The 14817-nt window shown below is 37.9% G+C and overlaps 1 long non-coding RNA gene across 1 annotated transcript; it reads left to right on the top strand.

Moving 5' to 3' along the window:
- The first annotated feature begins 247 nt into the window (after positions 1 to 247).
- LOC103474494 (uncharacterized) lies at positions 248 to 1151 on the top strand. The gene is made up of 3 exons (XR_535192.1): positions 248 to 319; positions 467 to 556; positions 793 to 1151. It is a non-coding gene; the product is annotated as an uncharacterized LOC103474494 (long non-coding RNA).
- The last annotated feature ends 13666 nt before the right edge of the window (positions 1152 to 14817 follow it).

Here is a 14817-nt window from a genome sequence, read left to right as displayed (position 1 = left end):
TGAACCACATCTGTTCATCCTCTTTGCATAATGAAGCAGTGAGTTGCATGGTACTAATAATGTTAAATAAGTTGTTGTGGTATATTTATATGCTTGAAGTTGTACAATGATGCTGTGCATAAGGATCCCTGTGTCCGTGCTTTCAAAAAGATCAATTTACCATTGTACTAAAATGTACATAAATCTAATTTGGGGCATTGTAATATGTTTGCACTGTGCCAAAAAAAAGTATAAACTTTGTCTTGCAGCTCTTCACTCAGAAAATAAAAAGATAAAGCACCAAACACCAGCCATGAGCCCACAAGTCTAGAATGGACAGGTAAGAATGTGAGTGTCTATAATTAGACTTAATATAATGAAGAGTGTGGTGTAGAACTGTCTTCTATGAAAAGTGCCCTGAGATCCTTGTCTCTTTTTAGAGGAAGTGATTTTTTTATGTCATTTTCATCTAACCTTTTCATGTTAGTAATACCTTCAGCCAGGATTAATGATATGCAAAGTGAGTAGGACGACATCAAGTTTTACTAGATGTTCACTACAGCGGACACAAGATAAAGTAAGTAGCAATGCCACAAATATTCACAGCATCCAGTTTCAACACTAAGCAGCTAAATAATAAATGTAATGATAAACATAAATATACGCTAAACCTGTGTAACCAGAAAAACATACAGCAATGCTTGTGGAACAGTGTCTCAGCCACACAATCAACCTTTTAAGTTAAGGAGTAAACTCTGTTTTTTTTTTCCAACACTATAAGCGTAGTTTCTCTAAAGCGTAGTTTCTCTAAAGTTATTAGAGTCTGACTGCCAGGTGATGTGACAGAGGAAGGGCATAATAGACTTCAATGAAGAGCAGCCTTTGTTAATGGCTTCAGCGACAGAGGCATTGTCACAGAAGGCGGCAATACGTTTCCGTTTCCAGAGCCAATCCCAAAGGCAGCAGGCTACAGCGATGGGGGCGATTTTATAGAATGTGGAGGACTTGTCGAGAAAGAAGGAGAGGGTCATTCACCTGCAAACCATTTCCCCTGCAAAAGCCCCCAAAACCAGAGGATGGGTCTGCATCCATGTAAAGGGGCTGCAGACCCCTTTACATGAATGAATAGCATTATCACAGCAAAAAAAATTAAAATTCTGTTCCAGAAAGCCAAATCAGAGCAGCAGCCTTTGTCCAGGGTAACTGGGTCAAGCAGGAAAGGAACAGAATTGGCAAGATCAAGCAAATAGGAAAGAAAGGAGCGACCTTGTGGACTAATAGCAAAGTTCAGATGGCCCAGAAGAGACAGAAGTTGACTTTTGGAAAGGACTGAGGAAGAGATGTGGGACTGGGAAATTTCACGGATGCGGGATAATTTATCGGCTGCAAGCGAAACAACCATAGATTCAGAATCGAGAGTGCTGCCTAAGAGCTTGAGCTGTTTGGCTCGGCCAATAGTTTTCTTTGACAAAACGATGCAGATACGGCGAAATAGTTGCAGTGGCAAGGAAGAGCCATGGGAGGGCAGATAATTGTCTTGAAAATGCTTTGGACTGATAAGGAAAATTGTTTACTTTAATCCTTTAAGTGAGTGTAATTCTCAGTGGTGGGTCATATCTTCACTCATACTGTATCTTTCTATGGATAAAAATACAGGAAGCAATATTTCCCTTTATGTTTTAACCATGTTACTTTGCAGAGTCTCAAAGACATAAATTAAAGCGACACTGAAAAAAAAAACTAAAAATAAAGTGTTGAATTAGAGGTTCAGTGCTGTTTCGGAGTCTTTTCAGCTGTACACTACACTCTGACTTGTAAGTGGCTTATTTTCTGCCCATATTCTCTTATGCAGAGATAACAAGCAAGATGATTTTAGATACAAAATGAGCTGCAGACTCAGCTGGTGTTGATTGCTGTTTGTGCTAAACCACAAACAGCTCACGGACCGAAGCAGCTCTTAAGAAAAGAGCTACTGCTACTGAGCTACTGCTCAGACAGACATATTTTGAAACATTTGAGTTACAGATAGCAAATGGTTTTTTTTCTCCCCCAAAGCAAATTTTTCACATGTATGACTCAGAATACCTGCATACTCAGCAGATTGATTCAGATCAGTTTGTTCCTGCTTTACTATACAGTATATATGTACTGGGGCTAAATAGTTTATTCTCTTTAGTAATGTGCAACTGAAATGGTTAAATATTTTGAACTCTAAAACAAGAACAACAACAACAAATCTGGTTTTATCACAAGTGGTTATATCAAATGTGCTGGCTCATTTAAAATGCTTTTTACATGAGCCCAAATATGAAGAAATTAAGTAGATTTTTTACAACATCAAGGCCAGTCACACATGAAGTATGCATGTAATTTATAAGCTGTCTCCACCATTTGCATGTGTACTGGGATGAAGACTGAAAACTGTGCTGTATATCGGGACAGACTAAGCTACCTTTTGTTTCTATGTCATTACTTTTTTTTTTCCGTCCTGATGATCGTCAATGCTTTTCAAACAGTCTAGTTGTGCCCCAAAGGATTGAAATAATTATTAGTCTAACAAATCTAACAAAAGATAAGATTAAGCCACCTGCCATGTCAGCCACTCCACATATTTGGCATCCCGAGGTGAGGGAATCTTTGTTGATGCGTACCATGTATCGGTATAGCATAGGCTAAAATGATGTGGCATTAGTGATCATTGCTACAACATTTCTATTGCAGTGATGTGCCATCCGTATGTGTGGTGTATATTGCATCTGAGTTGTTGTACTCCTCTTTCAGACTTTCCTCATAATCTGTCATCTATGATCAGCTGGGAATTTTATTAAATAACAGTGTCAGGTTATGCTGGGGTGTTATTTATTTAACTTATGCCTGTAGTCCTTTTGATGTGGTTGGTTATTTCATGATCTGCTGGATGAATTGTTTATATGCTCTTGGAGTAGTTTGTAGGCCAGATTCACCTGGGAAGTTTCACCTGTTCCAGCTGTGGATAATGCATCCAGCTGTGGTTTACTCAAGTCCCAAAGCCTTAGAAATGGCTTTTTAATCCTTTTGAGACTGGTGGATATAATTTACTTTATTTCTTGTTTGTTTTACATTTATTTTAGTTCAAGCTTTTACATGTTGCTTTCCAAGAACATTAGCCAGCCTTATGTTTGCATAGAGGTGCTATTTAAACAATTTCTTCATTACAAGCCTCTCAATGATCATGTCTGGCTATGTCGTTTGAAACAACATCTATTAAATGTCACTCATCACAATTCTTGATTTGACAAGAGTAGCAATTGCAACCTATTTTCACACAGGTGCAGGTTAGTTTGGATAATATTTTCTATTCAATAATTGAAACCATGACATGAAAACTTTTTTATTTTGTCAGGTCAAGTTCATTGTATGTTATGAATGTGACAGCTACATTAAATTAAGGTACTCAGTCATAAACAGTAAGATACCTAAAAATAAAAGCTGAACACCATCGGAAAAGCCTTTTAACGGAGTTTCCAGGATGTTGGGATCTTGACGAAATTATAGTATGAACTATTGTACAAGACCAAATGAAGAGCAAAGATACACAGCTGGTGCCTAATGTCCAAATATGAAAAGAAAACCCATCATCTGAGTGCAGACTTTCTATAGAGGTTAAATAAGTTCAGAAACACCACTTCCTGCAGCTAAGATAAAACTTTGAGTGTATGTCCTGGGCCTTAGTTGGTTTACACAAGTGAGCGTAAGAGTTTCTGGCTTTTGTGTTTTAGATTATCATCACAGCAGCAGTTAGTTTTTAGTATGAGTTTGTGCCAGAGTGATGAGACTCCATGATGGGGTCCTGGCATCTTGTCATAAATTCGGGGTTTTATTTGTACCTCATGTTCTTTTACACCTCCACCCAGAGTAGCATTATGGTTGGTTCAGTTTAAAATGTGTAAAACCTTTAAACAGGGTAAAGAACTGAGCTTTTTACCCTGATTTTACTCCTTTTAAGAAGTGCCTGCTCTTTTCGACACTCTGCCTTCAGCACGTCATCACAACAATACCCCTTCATTATGTCGTTTACAACTGTCCTAAGGAGATTTGAACACATAAGTAGTTCATATGATAAGCCCAGCAGACTTGCAGTTCCACCAGGCGTTTGCTAATAGCTGCTGCTGCTCGCCTGGAGGATTTGTGGGAGAAAAGCTCTGGGTTGAGGGTTGCTTTGTGAGGGAAACGATTGGCTGAGGACTACAGTTGCAAGGAGGAGCTTTGGGGAAATGGGATGTGCTTTGTGGAAGCAACCATGACTCCCCCTCAAATGGCTGCCATGAGACATTCAAGGATTTCTCAGACATGCATGAAAGAATACTCCTGGTATTTTTTTAATGAGAATAACCTAACATTATAGCATGGAGCTAAAAATAAAAAGAAGCCATTTTTACATATACAACCTCCCCCTTTAATAATCAGCAAATAACACAGACTTGTAAAAATGTGTCAGTCTAATAACACAGACATGAAAAATCTGAAATAAAAGTATTCCTTGTGTCAATGTTGCTATTCTCTTACTGGGTTATTAAGTCTCTCCTAAAATGTTAATCAGGCATGAGTTTGTGCATGCATGGACTGACTGGTGTCCAGTCCAGAATGTAAACTGTTTCTCGCCTAATGCAGCGGATGGATAGATGAATGTTTCATAAAAGCATTTCTTATTCCTTTTTGTACCCCCAATAACTTTAGTTCTATAACACTACTGGTCAAATTGATGAGACATTGTGGTGGGTCTACAAAGCTACATGAAGCTCCAGAGCCTTAGTAGGATGAGGTCTACCATATTTGACCAATTATTAAAAAAAACCCTACATTTTAGTTTCTACATTTTAGAAACATATGAAGGTAAGTAACTACAGCTACTTTTTAAGATATGACTAAATAGAACTTTTGTTGTCATACACTTTCAGTCAGGTAAGGATTTTACATAAAAAGAAAAAAACCTTTAGTGGTATATTATGTGTTTAGATATTGCAGACACTGAATGCTGAAAATAGAAAGATTTATGCACTGAATCATTCAAGCGGAAAGAAAGATTACTAATGGACAAATCATGTTGCTGTTTTGAATACAAGTGCATTTGGCTCTCATTCCTCTTACTAATGCATCTAATATGTCATAATGAATTTCTTGGAAGAAGGGTGAATCTAGAGAGCTAGACATGGTAAAGGGATTTGATGTCTGAGAATAAAATGTATGAGGCAGATGGTACAAAAATTCCAAGGTGACAGCAAAAAATGCAGTCCAAGATAAAATGCTTAAAAAAAAAACATTCCTCTCATCCGGCAAGGCTAAATGTAGGCTCATTAAAAATATAGACATTGCAGTGGGGCAGAAAGGGTGTGATGATGTACACTGGGGAATGGGACCGAAGGGCAAGATGGACAGGAAGAGATTTAAGAGGAAGTAAGAATGAGAAGAGGTAGTAAGGAGTGTTATATGGAATAAAAAAAACTGAATCACAGAGGAAGCACTGTAGGGCATTCTGCTTTGTGCCACAACGCCGAGGGGTGCAACCTGCCTTCATCTCGTAACAGCCACCAGCTTACCCTATCTTTTTCTATTCTCTGAATGTTCTCACCCAGAATTCAATAGTCTGCACCTTTTCAGCCAACAGAAATAGCTAAATGCCTCATTGTGTTTAACTTCCATTTCATCTTTAATTAAAATCCGAAGCGCAGGAGTGATAGGGTATGCTTAAGTCGCAAAGGAAAGACGGGGAACTAATGAAACATCAAATCAAAGGATTAATTTCTTACATGCCAAATTTCAATCAACACTGAAGGAAAAAAATGAGAAACTGACAATGTAGTTATAAGTTTGCAAAGCAAGCAGTTCAAGTTGATATGCGAAACAGAAACAAAACAGGACATTAAGAAAGATTATTGGCCTTTCAATCTCAAAGCAGTAGTTTTACAATTTGTTTTGCTATGAATCTTGAAGCGTAGCTGCATCTTTTGTTGCAGCAGAAACAAGTGAGCTCAGAGGTTAATCATAATTAGCTTTAGTATCTGGTTCTTGCCGGGCTGCACAGTGGCGCAGTTGGTAGAGCTGTTGCCTTGCAGCAAGAAGGTTCTGGGTTCGATTCTGCATGGAGTTTGCATGTTCTCCCTGTGCATGCGTGGGTTTTCTCCGGGTACTCCGGTTTCCTCCCACAGTCCAAAAACATGACTATCAGGTTAATTGGTCTCTCCAAATTGCCCCTAGGTGTGAGTGTGTGTGTGCATGGTTGTGTGTCCTGTGTGTTTCTGTGTTGCCCTGCGACAAACTGGCGACCAGTCCAGGGTGAACCCCGCCTCTCGCCCAGAACGTTAGCTGGAGATGGGCAYCAGCAACCCTCCCGACCCCACTGAGGGACAAGGGTGTCAAGAAAGTGGGTGGATGGATTTGGTTCTTACATGTTGGAAAATTTATTGGTGTAGCAGCATTAACAATGACTTGATGAAACAACATTGCAAACCTCAATAAGAAGAACAGTACACAATGGCACCCAGAGCAATAAGAGCCCTCTGTACCAAACTAATAGAAAATAACATGTTTCTCTGTTTATCCTAATGCTTTGGAGGTTAATTGATAACTGGATCATCCTGGCACCAACAACATATGTAATGTTGTGGGTGCCATTAGGATGGGGGGTGCTCTTCATCATGTTTTTCTCTACTGCTATATACTTGACTCGTGTCCTGTTTGTTGCATCTTGTTGCACTTTCCAATGAGTGGGTCAGTAGCACCTTAGAGGGATATATCACCATCAATCAGTGTTCATTCTGCAGACATGGGTGGACTACTTCAGCCTTTGTTCACTGATTTAAATATTTGGTTGTTGGTCTCATTGCTCTTGAATGGTGTTACTGATGATTCAGTCTTGTTGAGAGACTTCAACAAACTGGTACTGCTGGATGTCATAGGCTGTCCTCTACGTATTCCCACATTTTACAGCATTGACTGATCTTTAGTGGGTTCAAATGTAAAGGATGTAATGGAATTTGAATCTTTCAGCAACGGATGCTTAGGTATTCCCTAAGTTGTATTTCAAATATTTTACATATGCCCTATGAAAAATTCTACCAGTAGTTACAGTCCATAGAAAAATTTGTGATAAGTGAGTCTGCAAATACTGATATAGATAGGGGTGCACTGTACCTCATTTAATTTCGTTCTCAAAAACAAACCATTCCACACTTACATACTTAACCCTTGTTTATTAAGTTATTATTGATAGTTTATTCAGGTCTGTATAATATAGAAGACTGTATCTTCTATGTTAAAGTAGTCTTGACTCCTCTAAGAACAAACAAGAGTACATGGATACAAAATCCAAATAAATGCTGGCAATATTTAAATATAGGAATATTTCTCGAATATTTCAAGAACAGCACAACTCATTAGAAGGGGTAAAATTTTACTAGTTTGATGCAGCCTCAATTGTTCAGGTTTCTGTCGACTTGTTTATGAAATATTTGCAAGCATTTCAGCAAGAACCGATAGGCAAGGTGAAATTAGCTGTACGAAGAGAGGAAAGTGAAACAGACAGAAACAATGACTTGAGAGGAATGAGAGCAAAAGACGAGAAAAAGCCTTGAAGGAGAGAGCAGCTGTTCAGTAGATAAGCCACGGGGCAGAATTCAAAATCCATGACAAGGGAAACCTCTGAGGCCTGAGTGCATTCACTGGCACACAGACATCTGAAGAGTAGGATGATCCCAATGGATAATATATACATGCATGTGTATAGACACATGTTCATCTGTCATTCTGGGTAGATGAGTGCAATATAGGTTGGTGCTATTCTGCAGTAAACACACGCACACACACACACACACACACGCACACACACACGCAGTGATTTGTACTACATACATATTTGGAAAAACATAGATATGTTTATGTGCAGGCCAGAAAATTGAATGTTATTGAAAAGCTCCTTTTTTTCCCTCAGTGAAAAACAGACTGATTTCACAAAAAAACTAATGGTTTTAAGCTATGGTGACATTTTGTTTACAAGTAATGACAATACAACATTTAAGATTAGAAGATTAAATCACAGAAATATAAGAATGATTTCAGAAATGTGAGATTAATGGAACTATATTTAGTAACCTGCTTATTTTATTTTTCCAAATGGTAAACGAGCCTCATTGGAACACATATTGTAACTTACTGAATGTGAACGTATGTATGCGCCTAAACATTGTCATATTATATCAATCAGAAGTCAACTATTCAGTATTTGTAGCTAACTATTAAGAAAATGCTTAATAATTTAAGCAAAATTTGCTCAATCATATTTCATGTGTGTATGTTAGAGGTTGATTGTGACGTATTGGTCTGATGGCACTTTTAAGATAAATCTTAAGAACCTTACACATTAAATCAGTTCAGCCTAATGTCCTCTATGAGGTTAAATTGTCATGTTTTTTTATAATCTTAAAATTTGTAACCTTTTTGAGAAAGTTTATTTTTAAACTAGTTGAAAAACAATCTATTACTCTACACTTCAGTCTGCAACTTGCTTGGTAAATAATTAATATAATTGATCAGTTTTTTGTTTTGTTTTTTTTATATGGGTGTTGTGGTTTTCTGCCCACGTGGGTAGCGTGACTTGTGCAACACCCAAGGCAAAAAAAAAAAAAAAAGAAATTAGTCAGATGATTTTTCCTAGATTTTGTATGTGCATGTCCAGTCACCTGCCACACTTATACACACATTTATGAATGTTCCAGCCCCATTTTATTGCCAATATCCAACACTTTGGAAGGAGACACATTCATTACATGTATCATAGAGCAAGGTAATTCATCAGCCATATTGGCAGCAATCCACTCCAATATATAATGCCAAACATATTCATGTATCACAGAACTGCAGTGTGTTTTACCTCTTCTTGGACCTGTCCTTGTTCTCTTAACCATAAGCTACGAATATCCAGTAAAGTTTGCTTATATGCATCTGCTTTTTTTTCCAGGATCCAATTAACTTCCATTTTTAGTTTCTTGTGTAAATAAATGTTATAAACCTTCTCCCTGTCTCAGTGTCGTGACTGCCTGCTCTAGTCTTTGTCTGGCATTATGACAAGTGACTAACATAATGAAAGACAAACATTTTGCTTTAAATAAGTGATTACTCATCCAGTCAAAGAGAAGCTGTTTTGTTACCAAAATGTCCCAACAAGAAGATACACTAGATCCAAACACCAACGTACTGCATGGTATCACTTGTGAAAACAATTCTGATGCACCACTGCAGTGCACACACTGTATAATACAGTCATTTATATGCGTTGACCTGAGTGTAAAAGCTAGGATGTGACTGCTTTGATACAAAAATTGCACAAAGTGAAACATATCACAATTGAAGGCACAAGGGTGTAAGAAAATGGATGGATATCAGCCTTTGCAAAGCTGAAAATTGAGAAGATCTTGGCTTTTCACACTGTCCTGCAATGCCACTCTCGCTTCCACTGAAATTAACCAGTTTCCAGCTTGTCACCAATACTTACATCACTGTCTCATTGCCTGTTTTGATGTTAGTACTATGACAATTTCAGACATTGTAATGCAACATTTTTTGGTGATTAGTGATTAAATTATTCCCTGGTGTAGAGATCTTTTTATTTTTCCCTGATGATGCTTTCAAGGTTGTCATTTGGCCTCTTGTATGTCTTGCTCTCTTTGGATTACTATTTTTAATAAATGGAATGCATATTCTGGGAGTGAAGGACGCCATGAGCTCACTGAAATACGTAAAATTGTAACAACCTTTTAAGTACTCCGTTACGTAATGCTGGAATGAAAACAAAGTGCTAGTGCCGGTGGTGGCTGGTAGCTCAAACAAAATGTAGAGCACCAAAGTACAAATAAAAGAAATGTGCACAGCTCCTCCTGAACTAATTTAGTAAAATAATCAGTTTATCGAAGATGTTTTATAAATCATGGGAGATCAATTTGGAAGAAAGAAATGGAAGAAAGTTGAGGTTTCCTAATAGTTGAAGGCAGAGGGCAGAGTATTTAGGGAATGTGTGCGTGTGCGTGTGTGTGTGTGCGTGTGTGTGTGTGGTTTAAAGGAAAACATTATTTTTTGTTTTATAAATCCTATTTCTCCTTCATAAGGAATAATCAGTACATTTTATTCTTTCTAGAATAATGTAGAAAAAGTCATAATTTGTATGGGTATTGAGATTCTTTCTTTCTCAAAGATGATTAGGCTACTATGAAACTTGACATTATGTGTGTTTTCACATGAGGAAAGTTTGTTGATCCACTTGCAAATGGACTTTAAATTTTAGACAAAGGCCCGCGAGTGACGATCATTGTACCCTATGGACAGAAGTGATGAGGGTGGGACAGATAAAAGACTTGGGGAAAAAAACTATGGAAGTCTCACATTCTGCATAATTGTTGTGCTATTATTAAAACTGCAGCAGAAGGTTGAATGTCAAGAGCAGCTCATACAGCTCAACTTAGAAGCTCAAAACATAATTTTATTGAAATAGACTAAAACTTCCATTTACGTAGTTTACATCCACAGAATAAGTTCCTCAGCACATAGATGACAAATTCACATTTGCCCATACCACATTTAGGACGGATTTTACGATAACGTTTACACATGCACACAACTGAAAGAAGAAAATCTGTATGCAAGCAAAATGGAACCACTGTGATTAAGGTAAGCTAATTTGGATGTTTAGAAAAGCAAACGAGAGTGAGACTAGAAAGTCAAGGTGTTAAAAGGCTCAGCCATAAACCTATCCACTATCAAACAAAATGCCTCCTGTTTGCAACGCTGTGCTTATATCCTGTTAGGCGCTGGGCAAAGGCAACATGCGTTTAATCTACTCCTGAGAGGGTTTTATCGCAACGCTGCAGTTGCTGTAGAAGAAAGGTAACATTTGTTTGCATAGAGAGAGAACTGTCTTATCAGCGATGATAATCCCTTTGATTCAAGTTGGATTAGCTGTCAGAGTTTTAGTGACGGCACAGTCAGAGTGTTTTTAACCAACCAAATCTGTTATTACATCAGCTATGCATAAATGATTTTCATGTCTGTGATCATGTTTACTTTATGGCACTAGTATAGTCCAATAGAAGGGTTCAAATTTTTAAAACTGTTGAAATCATTGCTAGATATTCTGAGTTGTGTATTCATTGTCAAGGAATATAAACATCTAACTACAAACCCAAATCCAAGGAATGTGGAACTTTGTGTAAAACAAGCAGAACATGATGATTTGCAACTCCTTTTCAACGTATATGCAATTGCATACACAACAATGACAACACATAAAATGTTCAGGTGGAAAACTTTATTGTAGTTTTGTAAATATTCACTCATTTGGAATTTGATGCCTGCAGTATGTTCCAAAAACATTGGCAACGAAAGACTGGGAAAGCTGAGGAATGCTACAAAGAAACACTTGTTTGGGACGTTTCACAGCTGAAAATGCTAATTGGAAGCAGGTGAGTGTCATGACTGAGAATAAAGGGGGCATCACTGAATTCACAGTCGTTCGCAAGCAAGGATGGGGCAAGGTTCACCAGTTTCTGAACAACTGCATGAGCAAATAGTCCAACAGTTTAGGCACAATGTTTCTCTTCGTACAATTCCAAGGAATTTATGGATTTTATTATCTACAGTCCATAATATCAACCAAAGATTCAGGGAACCTGGAAAAATCTCGGCAAGTAAGCGGGGACGGCCAAAAACCAACGTTGAATGCCTGTAATCTTTGATCCCTCAGATGAACATCAGGTCTAAACATTCACTTTCTAGCTGGAGTAAAGTAATCATTGAAATCTGACGTGCCACAGCAGGGATACGTCTCGAAACTAGGTTGTGAGGAGGTGGGGTGGGTACTACTGCCTTAAGGAATTCAACTGTCTTAGAGAGCTGACATGAAATTGTGAAGCATCAATGCACCGACTCCCATTTCTAATTCCAAGAGATACATCCTTGTCAAAGCTAAACATAAGGTTTAAAAGATATGTGCTTAAAGTGATAATACTTTCTTAACCTTTTTGTTCTACAAAAAGGAACTGCATGTCTTTCGTCCTGGGTACTCTATGAGAGATGAATATCCTCTTACGAATAACTAAGGAGTCATCCAAATCTATACAGTGAATAATAAGTTTAATTTGAAATAAAAATAAAACAATAAAAATGTTCTAAAAACAATAATTAAACTGAGTCTCTTGAAGAAGTCTATGAATCTCACTTTCAAACTTGTTTCTCTCACTATTAACTGATGCAAAAATGCACATACTTTCCAAAGTTCTTGCCCAAACCTACCGAACAAAAACACTTAACACGCTCTGAGAGAGCAAAATGTTGGTCTGTAGACGTAGGTTTTAAGAAGAAACTGGTGAACAAGGTGTCTCGTTTTTAACTGTGTGCTTGTGCATGTGGATATAGAGCTGAATGTGAGTGGGCATTGCATGTGTGTCCACCATTAGCCGGGTAGAGAGTGTCCTTCCTAATCTGCTTTCCCCTAATTAAAAGCCTGTGACTAAAAGGAGCAGCATTGGAGCTGTCTGCCAGGGAAATAAAAAAAAACGAGAGATGATTAGGGGACAGAAGAAAGACGGGAGGTGGCATGAAGCGATGAAGAGGAAAGGATGAAAAATGCAGAGAATGGGGTGTTGCAGGGCAGAGGAGGGATAAGGGGGTGAGGAATGTTGAGAAATAGGGAAAGTCACAGCAGAAATAAGACATAAGAGGCATAGAAAGACAAATTAGAGGACATGAAAAGAGGATAGAGACAGTAACTGGAGGGAAAAGGACATGAAGGGACCACAGAAAAGTTGGATGAAGACAAATAGTGACGAGGCTCTAGAATAAGCTCCACTTTAGCTTTCAGTGATGTCTGTAACTCTACATCCTTATGCTTCAGTACAGTTTTATACTGCCCTCCACATGCCCAGTTAAACAGAGCAATGTTTGGGTTTGGTGAACCTGGAGAATTGCATCAGTTGCAAAAATCTGCAGCAACTGCTTGATGCTATTATGTCAATATGAACCAAAATTTCTGAACCCAATACAGGACCGGTGTAACTAACAAATTGTATAGTGAGTGGATATTTCCACCACTTTCCTTTTTTTGTAATCAAAATATTTTAGATTTCAGAAAAAGATATATCCAAATCACCTGCGATAGACATGAGAAAAACTGGCAATGGATGCATTAGAATCAAATCTCTGTTTTCTTTCAGCAGGTTTACAATCATCAGATTACATTCAAAGCTTGTTGAATGAGCTGTGGCTGCTGTGCGCTTCCTGGTAAACCAACAGTGAAATAGTCTTTAGACCACTGAAATGTATCAGATTAATAAATCTTCAGTTTCTCAGACTGAAATGGCTTTTGTAAAAACGTGCACCACCAAGTCAGTGTTAATCGCTGGATTTGAATTGGTGCTTGAAATGTTCAAAGCTTAATCTCGAACCATACTGCTTTGCTCAAGGGCGCTTCATTAATTCCACCGTTTCGGTTCGTGAGGTGGACTGAACAAACGCATAGCGAGAAGGAGGCCTATCTACATGCATGCAAACAAACGCGCATTAGACATGAGCTTCAGGGAAGAGGAGACAAATGTCAGATCATTCAAGCACACACATGCTGTGGACACATACTAAGTAGAGAGGGAGTGGGAGATATGGTAAGAGCATGTCTGCTATACCGCACTGCAATGCAATCCACTAATGAATACCGTAAGACTCTCTATTACAGAAGAAATGGTACTGTAAAATTATAGTAACAGTAACTGATGTGCATTAACATGATTGTGCTATTTTTGATATTAATATTTCCATTAGATTTTGTTATGCGGTCATATTTTAAGTGTGATAAAAAACGTGCTCTCGGTTATCTCCATCAGTGTGTACATTTATATGAGGTGTGATACGTTTTGTGCCCTCCACCGATCTTTATGTGCACGTGCAATTCCCTCCCCGATTGAATATGCCTTTGAAGCTCAGCAGAGTGGTTTAATAGCCTTTAATTTTAATTAATTTCGTCTCTCTATTAATAACCTATATAATTCCCTAAGTGATTCCAACTTTTAGGTGCTGCATTAGTCATTAGCCAATTGCAGGCTAAGGGGAAGTCTTTGTGCTGAATAAGCTGGAAACGGCAAGTTGGCAAGTTCATCCTGTAAAGAAGAAATAACTCTTGAAATTAAATGTGACTGTAAGTTAAAAAACTAAGGAAGAGTCTCAGATTTGAAGCCCCCAGGCACTGGCTGTGACTGAGTGACAAAAACAATAGCTGATAGCTGATTAAAAAAAAAAATCCACATAAGCTGAAGCCAGTATTATTGTACCTATAAAAAGAAAGCCTGGTTTGCAAGCCTTGATTCAAAAAAATAAATCATGAATTCCACAGTCTACCTGTAGCATCATGTTCAGCCTTTAGCAAGTTACAGAAGCTTTAGCAAGGTGCCACTCTGGAGCATTTCCACTGAGCAGCACATGTTGCTCACAGATTGAATTCTGTTGTTTGGTGTATGTGCAAAAAAAAAAAAGAGCAAAATATCTTGGACCGATTCTGGGAAATATGCTGCTATTTAAATGTACAATAAAGGTGGTTAAGTGTAATTTAGTTCAGAGAAGCTAATAATAGATGTTGAAATACATTGTCTTAAAAATAAATTGCTAAGGAAAAAAAGGATATTGCTTCCATTATGTAGCTTTAGTGCGATAATAAATCCGGCTCAAAAGATTACTTACAACAGCTGATTGGAGAGAACAAGGTATTTTGTGATTTTAATAATTTTTGGGAGATGACTCTCCTAGTCACTTAGAGCAGTTCCTCTGGAG

The sequence above is a fragment of the Poecilia reticulata genome, linkage group LG13, assembly GCF_000633615.1.
Source record: "Poecilia reticulata strain Guanapo linkage group LG13, Guppy_female_1.0+MT, whole genome shotgun sequence".
NCBI classification, from domain to species: domain Eukaryota; kingdom Metazoa; phylum Chordata; class Actinopteri; order Cyprinodontiformes; family Poeciliidae; genus Poecilia; species Poecilia reticulata.
The sequence above is the reverse complement of the archived record's forward strand: the minus strand, read 5'-3'. Positions and strand labels throughout refer to the sequence as shown.